The sequence below is a fragment of the Saimiri boliviensis genome, chromosome 14, assembly GCF_048565385.1.
Source record: "Saimiri boliviensis isolate mSaiBol1 chromosome 14, mSaiBol1.pri, whole genome shotgun sequence".
Lineage (NCBI taxonomy): Eukaryota > Metazoa > Chordata > Mammalia > Primates > Cebidae > Saimiri > Saimiri boliviensis.
In genome coordinates this window covers 47,140,856-47,156,881 of record NC_133462.1, presented here as the reverse complement: position 1 = coordinate 47,156,881, position 16,026 = coordinate 47,140,856, and positions in this window count along the sequence as shown.

The window sequence follows — 16,026 nt, the reverse complement described above, 5'->3', positions numbered from 1 at the left end:
CTGATAACTAAGATAATCACTAAGATGACTATAGCCCTACATCACAATTCTGAATGTCAAATCCTGGAGATGAACAGGTCTAACATTCAGCCCAGAAACTTTCCAGTGATGAAAACAAGCAACAGCTCTTTTGGCATTGGTCTTATATTCGGTGACAGAATAAAGTTTGTTCCAGCTGAAATTAGCAGGCTGGGGTCCAGGTTAAAAAGCAAACAAAGAAAGCAGCCCAGAGGCAGCTGGGATTCTGGGACACAGATAAGTCACAAAGCTGGGTTTATCTGCAGGGGTCAGGACTGATCAGCTCAGCGTATATTTCCAAGGCTCTTCTCTACTCAGCCACCCTCCCCACTCAAAAAACAAGAGGACTACACCGAAATATAAAAAGGTGCTGGATCTAAAATCCTGCCTAATTTAAGCTCTGCTCACAAAGGAGGCCAGAGAGCAGAGGGAGGGGTGGAAATCAAATAAGTAAATGTCAGCCCTGCAGTTGGGTAGAAGCCATTAGCCAGGCAGAGCATCCAATTAGAAGCCCTTGAATTAGAGCAGTGAAAGAGGGGCCTCACGTCAGAGGGCACTGCGGGGAGGGCCGGCACAAGTGGGCAGGAAGGAACGTGGGGCGGCGATCAATGGAGGATTACCGGAAGATGTGCAAATGGCAGGAACAGATGCCTTCCAAATGACAGGGCACCCAGTCCAGATACTCTTCATAAAATGCCCACATGGTTTCTTTGTCCTCCCCCAAATCCTGTCTGAGGGAGTCCAGCCGTCACATGGGCTATTTTGGAAACAATTCTCCCTTTTGCCTCAACCCAGAGATAAAATGGGGAGCTCTCAGCTGATCTAGGATTAATCCGAACAGACAAAGAAGGGGAGCAAATCCCTTGGCAAACGGTGCTTGGGAGACTTCATTTTTCCGCTTTGCGGTACAAACCTCAAACAGATGCTAAAATACAAAGCAAAGTTTGCTCACATGGAGATGTTTTCACTTAAAACTATAATATTGTTTTATTTTGTAACCAGTAATTGTCAATGCTCAATCTTATTTTTTTTCTTTTTAACAAATTCTAATTTCCTTGTTCAGAGAAGAAAATGATGCACATTTCCTTCCTTTCTCCTAAATTGGAAGATTTCAATTTGCCTCTGATGCCCCTGTGGCACTGATCCTAGAACTCTTTTTTTTGAGACAGAGTCTCTCTCTGTCACCCAGGCTGGAGTGCACTGGTGCAATCTCGGCTCATTGTAACAACCTCTGGGTTCCAGTGATTCTCCTGTCTCAGCCTCCTGAGTAGCTGGGATTACAAGTGGGCACCACCATTCCTGGCCAATTTTTGTATTTTTAGTACAGACAGGGTTTCACCATGTTGGTCAGGCTGGTCTCGAACTCCTGACCTTGAGATCCACCTGCCTCAGCCTCCCAAAGTACTGGGATTACAGGCGTGAGCCACCATGCCTGGCTGATCTAGAAATTTAAGGAAGAAAAATCCACTCTGAAAATAAAAATAGAAAGCAGTTCTGATTTAGAACAATCGAGTCTGGCATACTCATTTAACAACCAGCTAATGGCACCTCCTGAGTGCGAAGCATGAGTTGGCAGAGCACATTGGTCTGGTGCTCCGGAAGCTTCCAGGCTCAGGCGGGGCTAAGATGCAGAGCATGCCTCTGCAGAGTGGAAGGAAGCACGTGTTATGGGACACATGACGAGTCTGCTGTTTGCGCTTTGGGAGTGGAGAGGAAGAAGTAATCATATCTGAGGATGCCAGAGAAGACCTCGTGAGAGAGGTGGTCTTTGAGTGGGGCCTTTAAAGAGGTGCCAGATTTCATTAAATTGACTAGGGGGCATGCCAAGCAGACACAGTGGATCCATGTTGCAGGCTGGAGTGTGGATGAGACTAACTGTAGGGCTGCCAGACACAACATAGGATGCCCAGTTACATTTGAATATTTAGGATATGCCAAAAAATGATTTGTTGTTTGAAATTCAGATTTAAGTGAGCATCTTATTTTTTTACCTACTCTCTATTATTCCTAGAAAATTCTTTTTGTTTTTGGTAGAGTTGGGAATCTCACTTTGTTGCCTAGGCTGGACTCGAACTCCTGACCTCATGCCCTACCCACCTCAGACTTCTAAAGTGCTGGGATTACAGGCATGAGCCACCATGCCAGGCCCAACGTTTTTATTTCCTGAATCTGGCAATCTCATGACAAGAGCAAATAACCACTCCCGTACCTGGAGTCGTCTGCAATATTCTGGATGCTTAAACTTATTATTTGTAATCTCTACAACTATCTCTGCAAGCTGAGTATCAGCATGCCCATTTTACAGTTAAAGAAACTAAGGCTTATAGGGTTTAAGCAACTCGTGACTCTGAGTCAGTTAATAAGTGGCAATGACAGGATATCACCCTTGGCCTGCCCAACTCCAAAGTTGCTTTGTGACTTCTGAAAGGAACTGGGAATGGCAGCCCTTGCTTGGATGTTATGTCAGAGGACGAGGTACAGTGGCTGACACCTGTAATCCCAGCTACTTGGGAGGCTGAGGCAGGAAGATGCTTGAGGAGTTTGAGACAAGCCTGGGCAACATAGCAAGACACCTGCAGCCTCTGCACCTCTCCCAAAAAGGAAAAAATAACTTAGCCAGGCACAGTTTCATGTGCTTGTAGTTCTAGCTGCTCAGGGAGCGGTAGTCCTAGCTGCTCAGGAAGTTTTGGGTTTTTTTTTAGGTCTTCATTATTTATTTATGACAAATACTCCACATCTGCGATTCTCTCCAGTCAAAAGTTCTTTGAGACGATGCCATCAGCCTTGGCCAATCGGAGAATGGAGTCATCTGACTCACCCATCCTAGGTACGGCCCCGTAGATAGCGTAAGTTTTAAATTGGCTGTTAAACCTGCCTGTGACCTTGTCAACCTCGGCCACATTCATCTGGATGGTTGTGTGGTCCTAGCTGCTCAGGAAACTGAGGCAGGAGGATCACTTGAGCCCAAGAGTTCGAGGCTGCAATGAGCTATGATCATACATCATTGCACTCTAACCTGGGTGATACAGTGAGACCCTGTCTCTTAAAAAACAAAACAAAACAAAACAAAACAAAACAAAACAAAACAAAACAAAACAAAACAAAACAGCAATGCTTCCCAGAAGCCAGCAGAGAGGCCTTGAAGGTTTTTGAGACAAGAAGTGAAGTGATCAGAGCAGTGTTTGGAATATTAATCTGGCAGCAGCGTAAAAAGGATTTAGTCCAGGAGAAGAGTTTAGTGATAAGGAGACCACATGGTCTTTCTTTGTGATTATCTGTGGGGCACCTACTATGTGCCAGACACAATGCTAAGCACCAAGGGCACAGTGGTGAAAAGAAATGCTTAGTTCCTGTCCTAGCGAAGCGTATGACTGAATAAATGGACAAGCAATTGATTTCAATAAAGGGCAGTGCATTTCATCAGAGAAGACTTGGTCTACTTAGAAGATTATCAAAATAGCCTACTGGTGAGAAGATGAGGACCTAAATTAGGGTCATGGAAATGGGAATGTATGATGTTTTTGCAAAGTGAGATTTTAGAATATATTCAGGACATGACGAAATGATTTGACCCTTAATTACAAGCATAGTTAGAGCAGGAGAAATACAGATCATCGAAATCCAGAGATAACCCCAAATTCCAATTACTCAGGCGTTTCATGCTTCTCTCTCATCCATGGATTATGGATGTATTTGTGCCTTTATGCGCACACAAAACAGTAAAGCATAGTGGTTTCAAGAAAGAGCTTCAAGGATCTAAATGTAAGCGCTAAAACTACATAGCTCTCAGGAGGAAACATAAGCATAAATCTTCATGACCTTGGATTAGGCAGTGGTTTCTTAGATATGACATGGAAGCAGAAGCAACAAAAGAAAAACCCAGATACGTTGTAGCATGTATCAGTACTTTATTTCTTTTTTGCCTAACAATGTTTCATTGTATGAATATTCCATGGTTTGTTGATCTATTCATCAGTTGTTTCTTTTAAGGCTGATAAAATGTTCTAAAATTGATTGTGATGAGGATTGCACAAATGCATTTGGCAAAAGCCATTGAATTGTACACTTTACATGGTTGAATTGTATGGTATGTGAATTATATCTCAATAAAGCTGTTTTTCTTTTTAAAGAACAAAGACTTGAGCATTAGATAGAATTGTGTTCATATACTAGTTCTCTGCTTGACCCTGAATAAATCAACTTTCTGAGTCTCAGTTTTTTCCTCTGTAAAACTGGATTATTATAGTACCTATTTCACAAGACTGTTGAGAGGATTAAATGAAATAATGTGTGTAAAATAGTACAATTCCAGGATAAACTTTATTATTATTATTTAAGATGGAGTCTCACACTGTTGTCTGGGCTGGAGTGCAGTGGTGTGATCTCAGCTCACTGCAACCTCTACCTCCCAGGTTCAAGCAATTCTCCTGCCTCAGCCTCCTGAGTAGCTGGGATTACAGGTGTCTGCCACCACACCTGGCTAATTTTTTGTATTTTTTAGTGGAGATGGGATTTCACTATGTTGGCCAGGCTGGTCTCGAACTCCTGGCCTCAGGTGATCTTCCTGCCTCGGCCTCCCAAAATGCTGAATTACAGGCATGAGCCACCGTGCTTGGATATTATTATTATTGTTATTATTATTATTATTATTATTTGAGACAGGGTCTCATTCTGTCTCCCAGGCTGGAGTGCAGTGGCGTGATCTTGGCACACTGCAACCTCCACCTCCCGGGTTTAAGTGATTCTCCTGCCTCAGCTTCCCAGTAGTTGGGATTACACGTGCATGCCATCACATTCGGCTAATTTTTTGTATTTTTAGTAGAGACAAGGTTTCTAGACCACCAGGGTGGTCTTGAACTCCTGACCTCAAGTGATCCACCTGCCTCGGCCTCCCAAAGTGCTGGGATTACAGGGATGAGCCACTGGGACTGGCCATAAGCTTTATTTATTTTTTTTATGTTGCCTAGGCTCATCTCAATCTCCTTGGCTACAGTGATCCTCCCACCTCAGCCTCCCAAAGTGCTGAGATTACAGGCACGAGCCAGTGCATCCAACCTATAATAAGTTTTTTTTTTTTTTTTTTTTTTTGCACGAGCCAGTGCATCCAACCTATAATAAGTTTTTTTTTTTTTTTTTTTTTTTTTGAGACGGAGTTTCGCTCTTGTTACCCAGGCTGGAGTGCAATGGCACGATCTCGGCTCACCGCAACCTCCGCCTCCTGGGTTCAGGCAATTCTCTTGCCTCAGCCTCCTGAGTAGCTGGGATTATAGGCACGCGCCACCATGCCCAGCTAATTTTTTTTGTATTTTTAGTAGAGACGGGGTTTCACCATGTTGACCAGGTTGGTCTCGATCTCTCGACCTTGTGATCCACCCGCCTCAGCCTCCCAAAGTGCTGGGATTACAGGCTTGAGCCACCGCGCCCGGCCCCTATAATAAGCTTTTAAGTAATGTGACTTATACTAGTTGGATGACTATCAACTTTAGTGTGTGACCACAGACTGTCCTTAATTCTAGCACCTTAAGTCATACAAGGGTATTCCCTGGAAACTTCATGGGACTAGGTACATGTTTAGGGAAATGATGACTGTGCAATCCCACTTGTCATTTCAAAGCCAAAAATAGATCTCTCAGTTGTCAAAACACAGTCCTCAGAATTAAAAACCAAAACTAGAAGACACCCAGAGCTAAACCAATTCTGGCTTTGATAGCCAAACTCATCAGCGTGTATTTATATTAACTTCACACCCTTTGAATGTGCATTCTATGAAGATATCTTAGGTAGATATGTGATTGACTGAAAGGTGGTATAACCGGGACTAGGGGAGTAAGAAAAAGTTCTGTCACAATTTCCATAGCTTCCACATGTTTATTTTCCATCATCTAAATGTGAGCAATGAAAATTAACTACTGGTATTTACACATAAAAGTTATAGTGAGAAAGCACAGTTGCCTGTGTACATATAAAAAGATTTGCTAATTAGTTTGATTGAAAATAATGTAAAAAAAATTATCTTAAGTAGCAACTTTCACAGTTTAAATTTCTTTTATTAATCTTCTTGTCCAACTTAAGTGAGGAAAGGCTTACAAGTAAAGAGAAGACATACAACCAAAGGAGCCTGAATGGAATGGAGATGGAATTTCGCTCTTGTTGCCCAGGCTGGGGTGCAATGGTGCAATCTTGGCTCACTGCAACCTCCACCTTCCAGGTTCAAGTGATTCTCCTGCCTCAGCCTCCCGAGTAGCTGGGATTACAGGTGTGTGCTACCATGCCAGCCTAATTTTGTATTTTTAGTAGAGGTGGGGTTTCAACATGTTGGCCAGGCTGGTCTTGATCTCCTGACCTCAAATGATCCACCCACCTTGGCCTCTCAAAGGGCTGGGATTACAGAAGTGAGCCACTGCTCTTGGCCCATATTATTATTATTTGACTAGTTACTTTTTTTTTTTTTTTTTTTTTTTGAGACGAAGTCTCACTCTGTTGCCCAGGCCAGGCTAGAGTGCAGTGGCACAATCTTGGCTCATTGCAGCCTCCCCTTCCTGGATTCAAGAGATTCTTCTGTCTCAGCCTCCTGAGTAGCTGTGATTACAGGTGTGAGCCACGAAACTTGGCTAATTTTTGTGTTTTTAGTAGAGATGGGGTTCCACCATGTTGGCCAGGCTGGTCTTGAACACCTGACCTCAGGTGGTCCACCCACTTCAGCCTTCCAAAGTGCTGGGGTTACAGGTGTGAGCCACCATGCCTGACCTATTTGACTAGTTACTACAGGATGTTTTCTATACATTATTTACTGCCAAAAACATACGCAAGGGATATATTTTAATTCCCATTTTACTTATTTAGTTTTTGAAATGGGGTCTCACTGTGTTGCCCAGGCTGGAGTGCAGTCACATGATCTCAGTTCACTGTAGGCTTGACCTCCTGGGTTCAAGAGTTCCTCCTGTCTCCACCTCCCCAGTATCTGGGATTATAGGCATGCACCACCGTGCCTGGCTAGATTTAAAAAAACTTTGTTTTTGAGATAATGTTTTACTATGTTGCCCAGGCTGGCCTCAAACTCCTGGCTCAAGTGATCCTCCTGCCTTGGCCTCCCAAAGTGTTGGGATTACAGGTGTGAGCCATGCCTGGTCCCCTCATTTTATACAGATAAGAAAGTGGAAGCCTAGAGGTAGTTTTCCAAAAATCACAGAGGTATTAAGTGGCAGCAGCAGAGCCTGAGGCCCCTGCGTCTGATTCCGTATAGAAGCTTCTCCTTTTACTACATCAGCAGGCCCCAGTAATTCTTGGCCTGATTTGCCAATGAAGAAGAACCTTAAGGTCATACTCTCCCCTCTTGTCTGAGCAGAAATCATTTGAAAATATTTAACCTTCTCTAAAGTGGTTTTCATCGAGGCACACTGATGCCTGTATCCCTACCCTAGAGATGCGGATATAATTGGCCAGGTGTGCAGCCTGGGCATCAGAGAGCATCAAAGAAGATTCTGATGGGCAGCCACATTGAAAACCATTCACTTAGGGGAATCTGTGCAGTAATGATCCCAAGGCTTTAGTCCAAACCTGCATGGTGAAGGACTCCAAGAGATGCCCTGATTCCAATTAGTTTTGGCCAGATCAGATTTGCCCACGAGACGCTGGGCCTTTAAGATAAAGAAGGAAAATGTTCCTTTACCAGGCCTAAGGAATCCTAGCTGACTCTCTTGTTGTAGGCTCCTGTTAGATAAGAAACCCAAACCCCGGGCTCCAAGCCAGCAATCCCGGGGTCAGGCGATTGTTTAACCAGTTTAATTGTTGTGTGAACAAAATGTACCACTGCAGCAGTTTCTGGAATCTGATCTCTGGGGACCGGCTCTCCTCTCACCTCTGCCTGGTGGCCTGAACAGTAAAGACAGCTGATTGAGCATCCTAGCTCTCTTTCATCTGGCTCCTGTCTGGTTCTCCAAGAGCAAGCGATGGCTAAGCTCCAAAACAGGCTGGGAGAATCAGTGTCATTTCAGGAAATGGACGAGAAAGACATCAAAGGAGAATGACAGGAGTATGATTAGGAGCTACAGGAGACAAACACCCACGTGTCTTTTCCTCTGGGGTTCTCTATTGTTTGCAAAAACCACAATATTAAGACACTCTGCCCATTGTGGGGATCATGGAAAAGGAGAATTTTAATATTCTGAGTTTTAGGCTTCATGTTAGCGTAAATCAAGATAAAATCCATCTTCCCCTTCTCCTTTCAGTATTCACATATGTGTTTTGTTTTGTTTTTTTGAGTCTCACTCTGTCACCCAGGGTAGAGTGCAGTGGCGCGACCTTGGCTCACTGCAACCTCTGCCTCTGGGGTTTAAGCTCTTCTCATGTCTCAGCCTCCCAAGTAGCTGAAACTACAGGCACAAGCCACCACACCCAGCTAATTTTTTGTATTTTAGTAGAGATGGGGTTTCACGATGTGGGCCAGGCTGGTCTCAAACTCCTGACCTCGGATGCTCCACCCACCTCAGCCTCCCAAAGTGTTGGGATTACAGGTGTGAGCCACTGCACCCAACCCATTTCATGTTTAATTCTTATTAAAATTATACATATTTTTAAATTACATATTTTTAAATGTATCCCAAATAGCCTTTATTGATCTCTACTATCTGCTGGCACTGGGCTGGGCATTAAAAAGATTGATTAAGACATCATCCTCACGCCCTAAGAGCTCACAATCTAGTTGAAAGCTATACATTTGCAATTTACCACGTGACAAGTCAGACTAGGCCAAGACACAATAACGACAATAAAAACCCAATCGATTCTACTAAGTCTCGTTAGAGGATTTCTCCAACCTATAGTATATTCGAGTCAGAAAATTTACATACAGGAAAAAACTCAGAAACACAACAGCCTGGGACCAGCTAGTGTGGGCACATGTGTCTTCCAGGCCTCTGTGGTCCCCTGAAGACATCCCTATTTTAATATGGTTGTAAAATAACATTTGTAAATTAAAGCAAGAGTTATCGCTAGGTGCTGTATTAAGTGCTTCAGGGTAGGCTATATCCCTTAGTCCTCACAACCACCCTACGAGACTGATGACATTCCTCCACTCCAGAGGAAAGACTTGTAGCTCAGCAAGGACCCTCAGCTGCTAGGTGTGGGGTCAGAATTTGAACCCAGGTCTGTCTGACTTTCCACTCCATCCCTGAAATGATGCTCATGGTTATAACTTCAAAAACACATAAGAGTTGGCAAGGACTGGGCAAGATGATTCGTGCCTATAATTCCAATACTTTGGAGTCCAAGGAGGGAGAATCACTTGAAGCCAGGAGGTTATAACCAGCTTGGGCAACATAAGGATAGCCAAGCTCTACAAAAAATCTAAAAATTAGCTGGGTGTCTTGGTGTATGTTTGTAGTTCTAGCTACTCCAGGAAACTGAGGTGGGAGGATTGCATGGGTCTGGGAGGTTGAGGCTGCAGTGAGCCATGATTGTGCCACTGCACCCCAGCCTGGGCGACAGAGTGAGATCCTTTCTTAAAAAAAAAAAAGAGTTGGTAGGAATATCATCTAATTCAATATCCTCAAGGAAAGGTATAAATTTCATGAAGATTTCCAGCAAATACTGCCTCCATAAGACTGTCATGTGTAGGGTTTTGTAGAAGTAGAGGCTCAGACAGGGATCCAGGCACATGCTTTATTGCAGGAGTACTCTCCAGAAAAACCTGTAAGAGTCTTTCTGAAGGAACCAAACAGATCTGTGGACCCAGGTAAAGTCTAGCCCTGGCCTCATTCACAGTGGATGGGGGGGTCTTCTGGAGCATAAATAATATTGGAGAATTATCCTCTCCCCGCCTTAGTGCTCCCCCTTTGAAAAATCAGGGTCTCACTCTGTCACCCAGGCTGGAGTGCAATGGCACAATCTTGGCTCACTGCAGCCTCAACTTCCTGGGAGCCAGCAATCCTCCCACCTCAGCCTCCTGAGGAGCTGGGATTACAGGTATGCACCACCACACCTGGCTGATTTTGTTTATTTCTTGTAGAGATGAAATGTGTTGCCCAGGCTAGTCTTGAACTCCTGGCCTCAAGTGATCTTCCTGCCTTGGCCTCCCAAAGTGCTGAGATTATAGGCATGAGCCACTCTCCCCAGGGCTGGCCCTTTCTTTTTCCACATTAGTCCATCTTTGGCTGTGGGCTGCCCAGGGGTGGGTATAACAGAGTGGGAGAGGCAGCACCCATCATTTGAGGGCAACTCTCAGGAGGAGAGGGGCACCTACCAGCTGTTAGCAGCCAACCCCTTATGCCGCAGGGTGGGTGTGCCAAATCAGGGAAGGGGATCTGGGCAGAGCACCAAAACTGCATCCACCCAAACACTCAGGACAGGTTGCAATCATCCGTTTATGGCTCTGTGTCCCCCACTATTTGGTGAGCTTCTTGAGGGAGGGGAGAATGTCTTACTTGTTAAATCCCAGCTCCTAGCACAGTGCCCAGCACATAGTAGGCCCTCTGTACTTGCCAGCAGAATGATAAGAGAAAAATTGCCATGGATCTCAAACAGGTAAACTGTAGTTATCTGGGGAAAAGTGCTGACAGAATGAGGCATTGCTGGGCATGAGGCCACACCGAACCTCATGGATGGTTGGGCAGAAAGACTAATTGAATACAGTCTCAGCCTTCCCATGACCAGCAGAGCAGAGTTTCCTAAGAATGCAGATCTGTTTATCTAAGCAGTACTTCTGCTTCCTCATTTAGGGAGAGCATAGCACATCAAAAAGAAGTTTTGATGGCTTCTTACGAGCAAGAGACATCTGCGCTGTCACTGAGAATTAATTGCAGAAAGTCTAGCCTAAGGAAATGCTCAAGTTTCTCCTTTTTGCTACTGGATTTGGTATAAGCAGGCATCGAACTGGCAGATATGTTCCGTACACCTCTCCGAATAGCCTACTTTTGCAAGAAACGTCCCACCTTTAAATGAAGCTGCTAGCAAATGAAGAATGCTGCCTATGTTCTTTTGCCGAGTCTCAGTAACATGCTTATAAGTGAAATACAGTACAGGTGACCACTAGAATCTGCATGGCTGCTACTACTCCCATAAAGTATAAAACCCTTGTACTCTAGAGGCTCACACATTGGGAGGTATTTTACACACTTGTCAAAAATCAAGAAAGATGCATCTGAATTCTTTTTTTTTTTTTTTTTGAGACAGGATCTTGCTCTGTCACCCAGGCTGGAGTGCAGTGGCACAATCTCAGCTTGCTGCAACTTCTGTCTCCCAGGTTCAAGCAGTTCTCCAATCTCAGCCTCCCAAGTAGCTGGGATTACAGGCATGTGCCATCACACCTGGCTAATTTTTGTATTTTTTGGGTTTCACCACATTGGCCAGGCTGGTTTCAAACACCTGACCTCAAGCGATCCGCCCACCTAGGCCTTCCAAAGTGCTGAGATTCCAAAGTGCCACCGCACCCAGCCTCATCTGACTTCTGAATATGGTAGTGAGTGTGGACATCAGATATAGTAAGGAAGCTGGTTTTAAAGCAGAAATCAAGAGATCAAAGGCATGGAGTGTGATGGGAGAGGTGAGGACTATTTCACTAGGTCTCCATAGAGAAAACTAAGAAAATAATGATAAGAACTAGTGGAATTCTCGAGGTAAAAGTGAGTTCGGGGCCAGAAAACGCACATGTGTACCCCAGACCTCTGATAGGCTCTTCTAGAACGATGGCTGTGTTGATACCATTGCACCTGCCTGGGTGTACCCTGCCTCTGCTGGCATATTCTGGCTGGGCTCCCATAGGCACACAATGAAGAAAGTCAATGGGCTTATCCAGACGGATTGTCTTGGCCAGAACCTGTTATTAAGGGAGGTGTGTGGGGTGGGAATGCTGGCAAAAGAAGAAGGAACAAAAAGTAGATGATACAGACTGGTTACCTACAGAGAGGTAGAAAACAGAATCTCACCTGCCAGATGTATTTTGTTTGCCCACAGTTTGTTCCTTTTAAAAATTTTGAATTACTTGGCAATTTAAAGAATTGAGAGATTTTGGCCGGATGGTGTGGCTCACGCCTATAATCCCAGAACTTTGGGAGGCCGAGGGGGGCAGATCACAAGGTCAAGAGATTGAGACCATCCTGGCCAACATGGTGAAACCCCGACTCTACTGAAAATACAAAAATTAACTGGTTGTGCACCCCTGTAGTCTCAGGTACTTGAAAGGCTGAGGCAGGCGAATCACTTGAACCCCGGAGGCAGAGGTTGCGGTAAGCCAAGATGACGCCACTGAACTCTAGCCTGAAGACAGAGCAAGACTCCATTTCATATAAATATCCAGAATTTTCCTTTCCTCTTGAAAAGTCTAATCACATTACTTCATGGCAAGGCTTGGCTAGGCAGGGAACTATCACCTCCTCTGTACACTATGCAAGTCTGTGGGCTTACTCATACAAGCGGCCTGATCCCCATGGGTGCTTGAATTTGAGACTCCTGATACTTTGAGTGAATGTTGTGGATAATTGCTTAGTTTCTTGTATATATTGTGAAAGGCTGGGCACGGTGGCTCATGCCTGTAATCCCAGCACTTTGGGAAGCCAAGGTGGGCGAATCACCTGAAGTCAGGAGTTCAAGACCAGCCTGACCAACAAGGAGAAACCCCATCTCTACTAAAAATACAAAAAATTTAGCTGGGTGTGGTGGTGCATGCCTGTAATCCCAGCTACTCAGGAGGCTGAGGCAGGAGAATCACTTGAACCCAGGAGCCGGAGGTTGTGGTGAGCCAAGATCATACCATTGCACTCCAGCCTGGGCAACAAGAGTGACACTTCATCTCAATATATAGATATATAGTGGTAAAATACACATAACAAAACTTACCATTGTAACCACTTTTTTTTTTTTTTTTTTTTTTTTTTTTTTGAGACATAGTCTTGCTCTGTCATCCAGGCTGGAGTGAAGTGGCACGATCTTGGCTCACAGTAGCCTCTGCCTCCCGGGTTTAAGCAGTTCTCTGCCTCAGCCTCCCGAGTAGCTGGGATTATAGGCACATGCCACCATGCCCAGCTAATTTTATGGTTTTTTTGTATTTTTAGTAGAAGTGGGATTTCACCATCTTGGCCAGGCTGGTCTGAACTCCTGACCTTGTGATCCACCTGCCTCGGCCTCCCAAAGTGCTGTGATTACAGGCGTGAGCCACTGCTCCCAGCTGGCCCATCGTAACCATTTTTAAGGGTACAGTTCAGTGGCTCTAAGCACATCCATACTGCTGTGCAGCCATCACCACCATCCATCCGGGAACCTTTTTCATTCTCCAAAATGGATACTCTGCACCCATTAAACAGTAACTCCCCATTCCCCACTGTCTCCAGCCCCTGGCAACACCATTCTGCTTTTATCTCTGTGAATCTGACTACTCTAGGTAACTCATGTCAATGGAATCATATAGTATATGTCCTTTTCTGACTGGCTTATTTCACTTTGCATAATGCCTTCAAGTTTCCTCATTGCATAGTTTCTGGTTCAGATCATTCCGGTGCTCATTTTACAGATGAGGAAGCTGAGGACCCAAGGGAGCCCTACATTCCCAAAGTAGCTGGGACAGAGGTTGGATTGGATCCTGGATCTCCTGCTCAGGAGTTGTTGCCCTTTCTTAGACCAGATCTCACCTTTATCTTCTTTTCTTTTCTTTCTTTTTTTTTTCTTTTTTCTTTTTTTTTTTTGAGATGGAGTCTCACTCACTCTGTTGCACAGGCTGGAGTGCAGTGGTGTGATCTTGGCTTACTACAAACTCCACCTCTCGGGTTCAAGAGATCTCCTGCCTCAGCCTCCCAAGTAGCTGGGATTACAGGCACATGTCACCACACCTGGCTAATTTTTTGTATTTTTAGTAGAGACAGGGGTTTCATCATGTTAGCCAGGATGGTCTCGATCTCCTGACCTCATGATCTGCCCACCTCAGCCTGCCAAAGTACTGGGATTACAGGCATGAGTCACCGCGCCTGGCCCTCACCTTTCTTTTCTAGTAATGCCAGTGAAAGCAATGTGTTCTTCACAGCAGCAAACCCATCCTTGTTCATACACGTCGTAGAGGTGCCTTTCTTTCTGTTTGCCAATTTGAAGGGTTGCACAACATTAATCTGGGAAGGGAAAAAGAACTGCCCTCTAATCAGATCAGTAATGAACATTAATAACCCATTCTCCTTCTAAGAGCCAAATTAAAAAAACCCAGTAGCAATTAAAAAAAAAAAAACTCATCCTTTCCCCTACACATATATTTAGCTAATCCTTGAACCCAAAGAGGATTTTCCAGTGGCTCTCTAGGAACCGGAGTTGTCACACGGATCTCCTATGCCAAGAAATGAGGAGAGCCGTCCTCATCCACATTGACAATACCTAGAATAGTCCCTTCTGGCTCTCCAGAGATTGATTCATTAGGCAGGGTTGTGTGTAGGTGACGCCCACACAGGAGAACATTCATAGGAGCCATCATTTCTCAGTGAATGCGGTCCTGTAATGCTGGCGATCTTGTAGCAGGGCTGATTAGCGAGTTGCTGCAACACCTCCGCATATTTCTTTTCCTGCTCCTCACTCACCTGCTTTGTCAAAATGAACGAGAAGGAAGCCTGATTGGGTCGTGTACCGAGGCGGCAAGAAAGCCCTGGGTGACCCTCTTAACAGGTTCATTTCTTCTTGAGCAAGCTTGTTAAAAGTTAGCATTGCTTAACACAGGCTAATTGGCTTCCCTTTCATTTTCTTCCATCCAAGTTTCTATAGGGAATCTTCCTCAGAATAAAATGCCAAGTTGGTTAGGCACTTTCTTATTTTAGTCTTGAGATTACATTCTTGCTTCAAGGAAAGAGTCAAGTTTAATTTGACTTCCAAATCAGCCCCTTCTTGTTACTCTAATCAACAAGACTTTTCTTGGCTGGGAGGTAGGGGTAGGGGAGGAAAGGAAGGGAGGAAAAACAGCAAGAAAAGCAACCTCCTAAACATCAACAATCATTTTCCTTGCATGTAAGATTATCAGCTACTATAGATATGAACATTGTGGTCTAGCACTTCTTTATTTATGACTGTGGCAATGAAAATACCTTGGTACTTAACCAATTATTTTTAAGAGGAGGTAGCACAGTATTTCTCTGAATGTCGAAGAACAAAAATAGAGCCTTAAAGAATTTCTTCCATCTGCCAGCCTGAATATTGACTGGGTAGAGATTTAAACAGCATGCATGTGATAGAATTGGCCTCATAGCCCCATCTGTAGAACGCAAGCCGGTGAAACCCAGTGTGTCCGTGTGACATGCAGTTAGCTCAATCCTGTGTCTCCTGCCAGGGCTCTGCTTCACTGTTTGGCCATGGGATGGAGAACACCTTTGCTGGGTGGCAGGATTGACCCTGATGTAAATAGCAACATTTATAGGAATGAGAACTTCGGATGCCCTGGGAATGACAGTGTGCCAGAAGGCTAAACACTACGTAATGGGGTTGACTGGGAATGCTTTTCAACAGCAGTTTGCTCATTTTAGGGACTTCTCGTCACAGGAATAAGCAGGAGGCAAAATCTAGGGTATTGGTTTTGTGGTTTGAAATGTCTATTTGGGTTGGAAACTGCTCAAAATGGAAATGGGCTCTTCCTGGAGGGAGCACAGACATCACTTCGAGAGGAGACCCAGAGATGATTAAGATACAGTCCTCGACCCAAGGAGCTCCGAGATTTGTAGGGGAGGCAGACGAGTCATTGAAATTGAAAAAATAAAACACCTCGCTGGCCGGGAGTTTGCTCTTGACAAGAAGAGAATCAATCTCTAGGCTGATTCTCTTTCTATTGCTGAGACTGGTCAGGGAGAGAGCCCTGCCTTGGAATTTGATTTGGCCCAAGGTCAAGAAAATCTCAATGCCATGGGTCCTTGTTTAGTGAAGGTGGGATGAGGGTGGGTCAGTGACTCTGCTGTTGGAGAAGGCACTGAGGTAAGGTCAGATTTTCAAGTACCAGGTCCCCAGGTGTGCATGAGAAGCTGCAGAAACAGAATGAAGCCTAGGAGTTGAAAACCAACA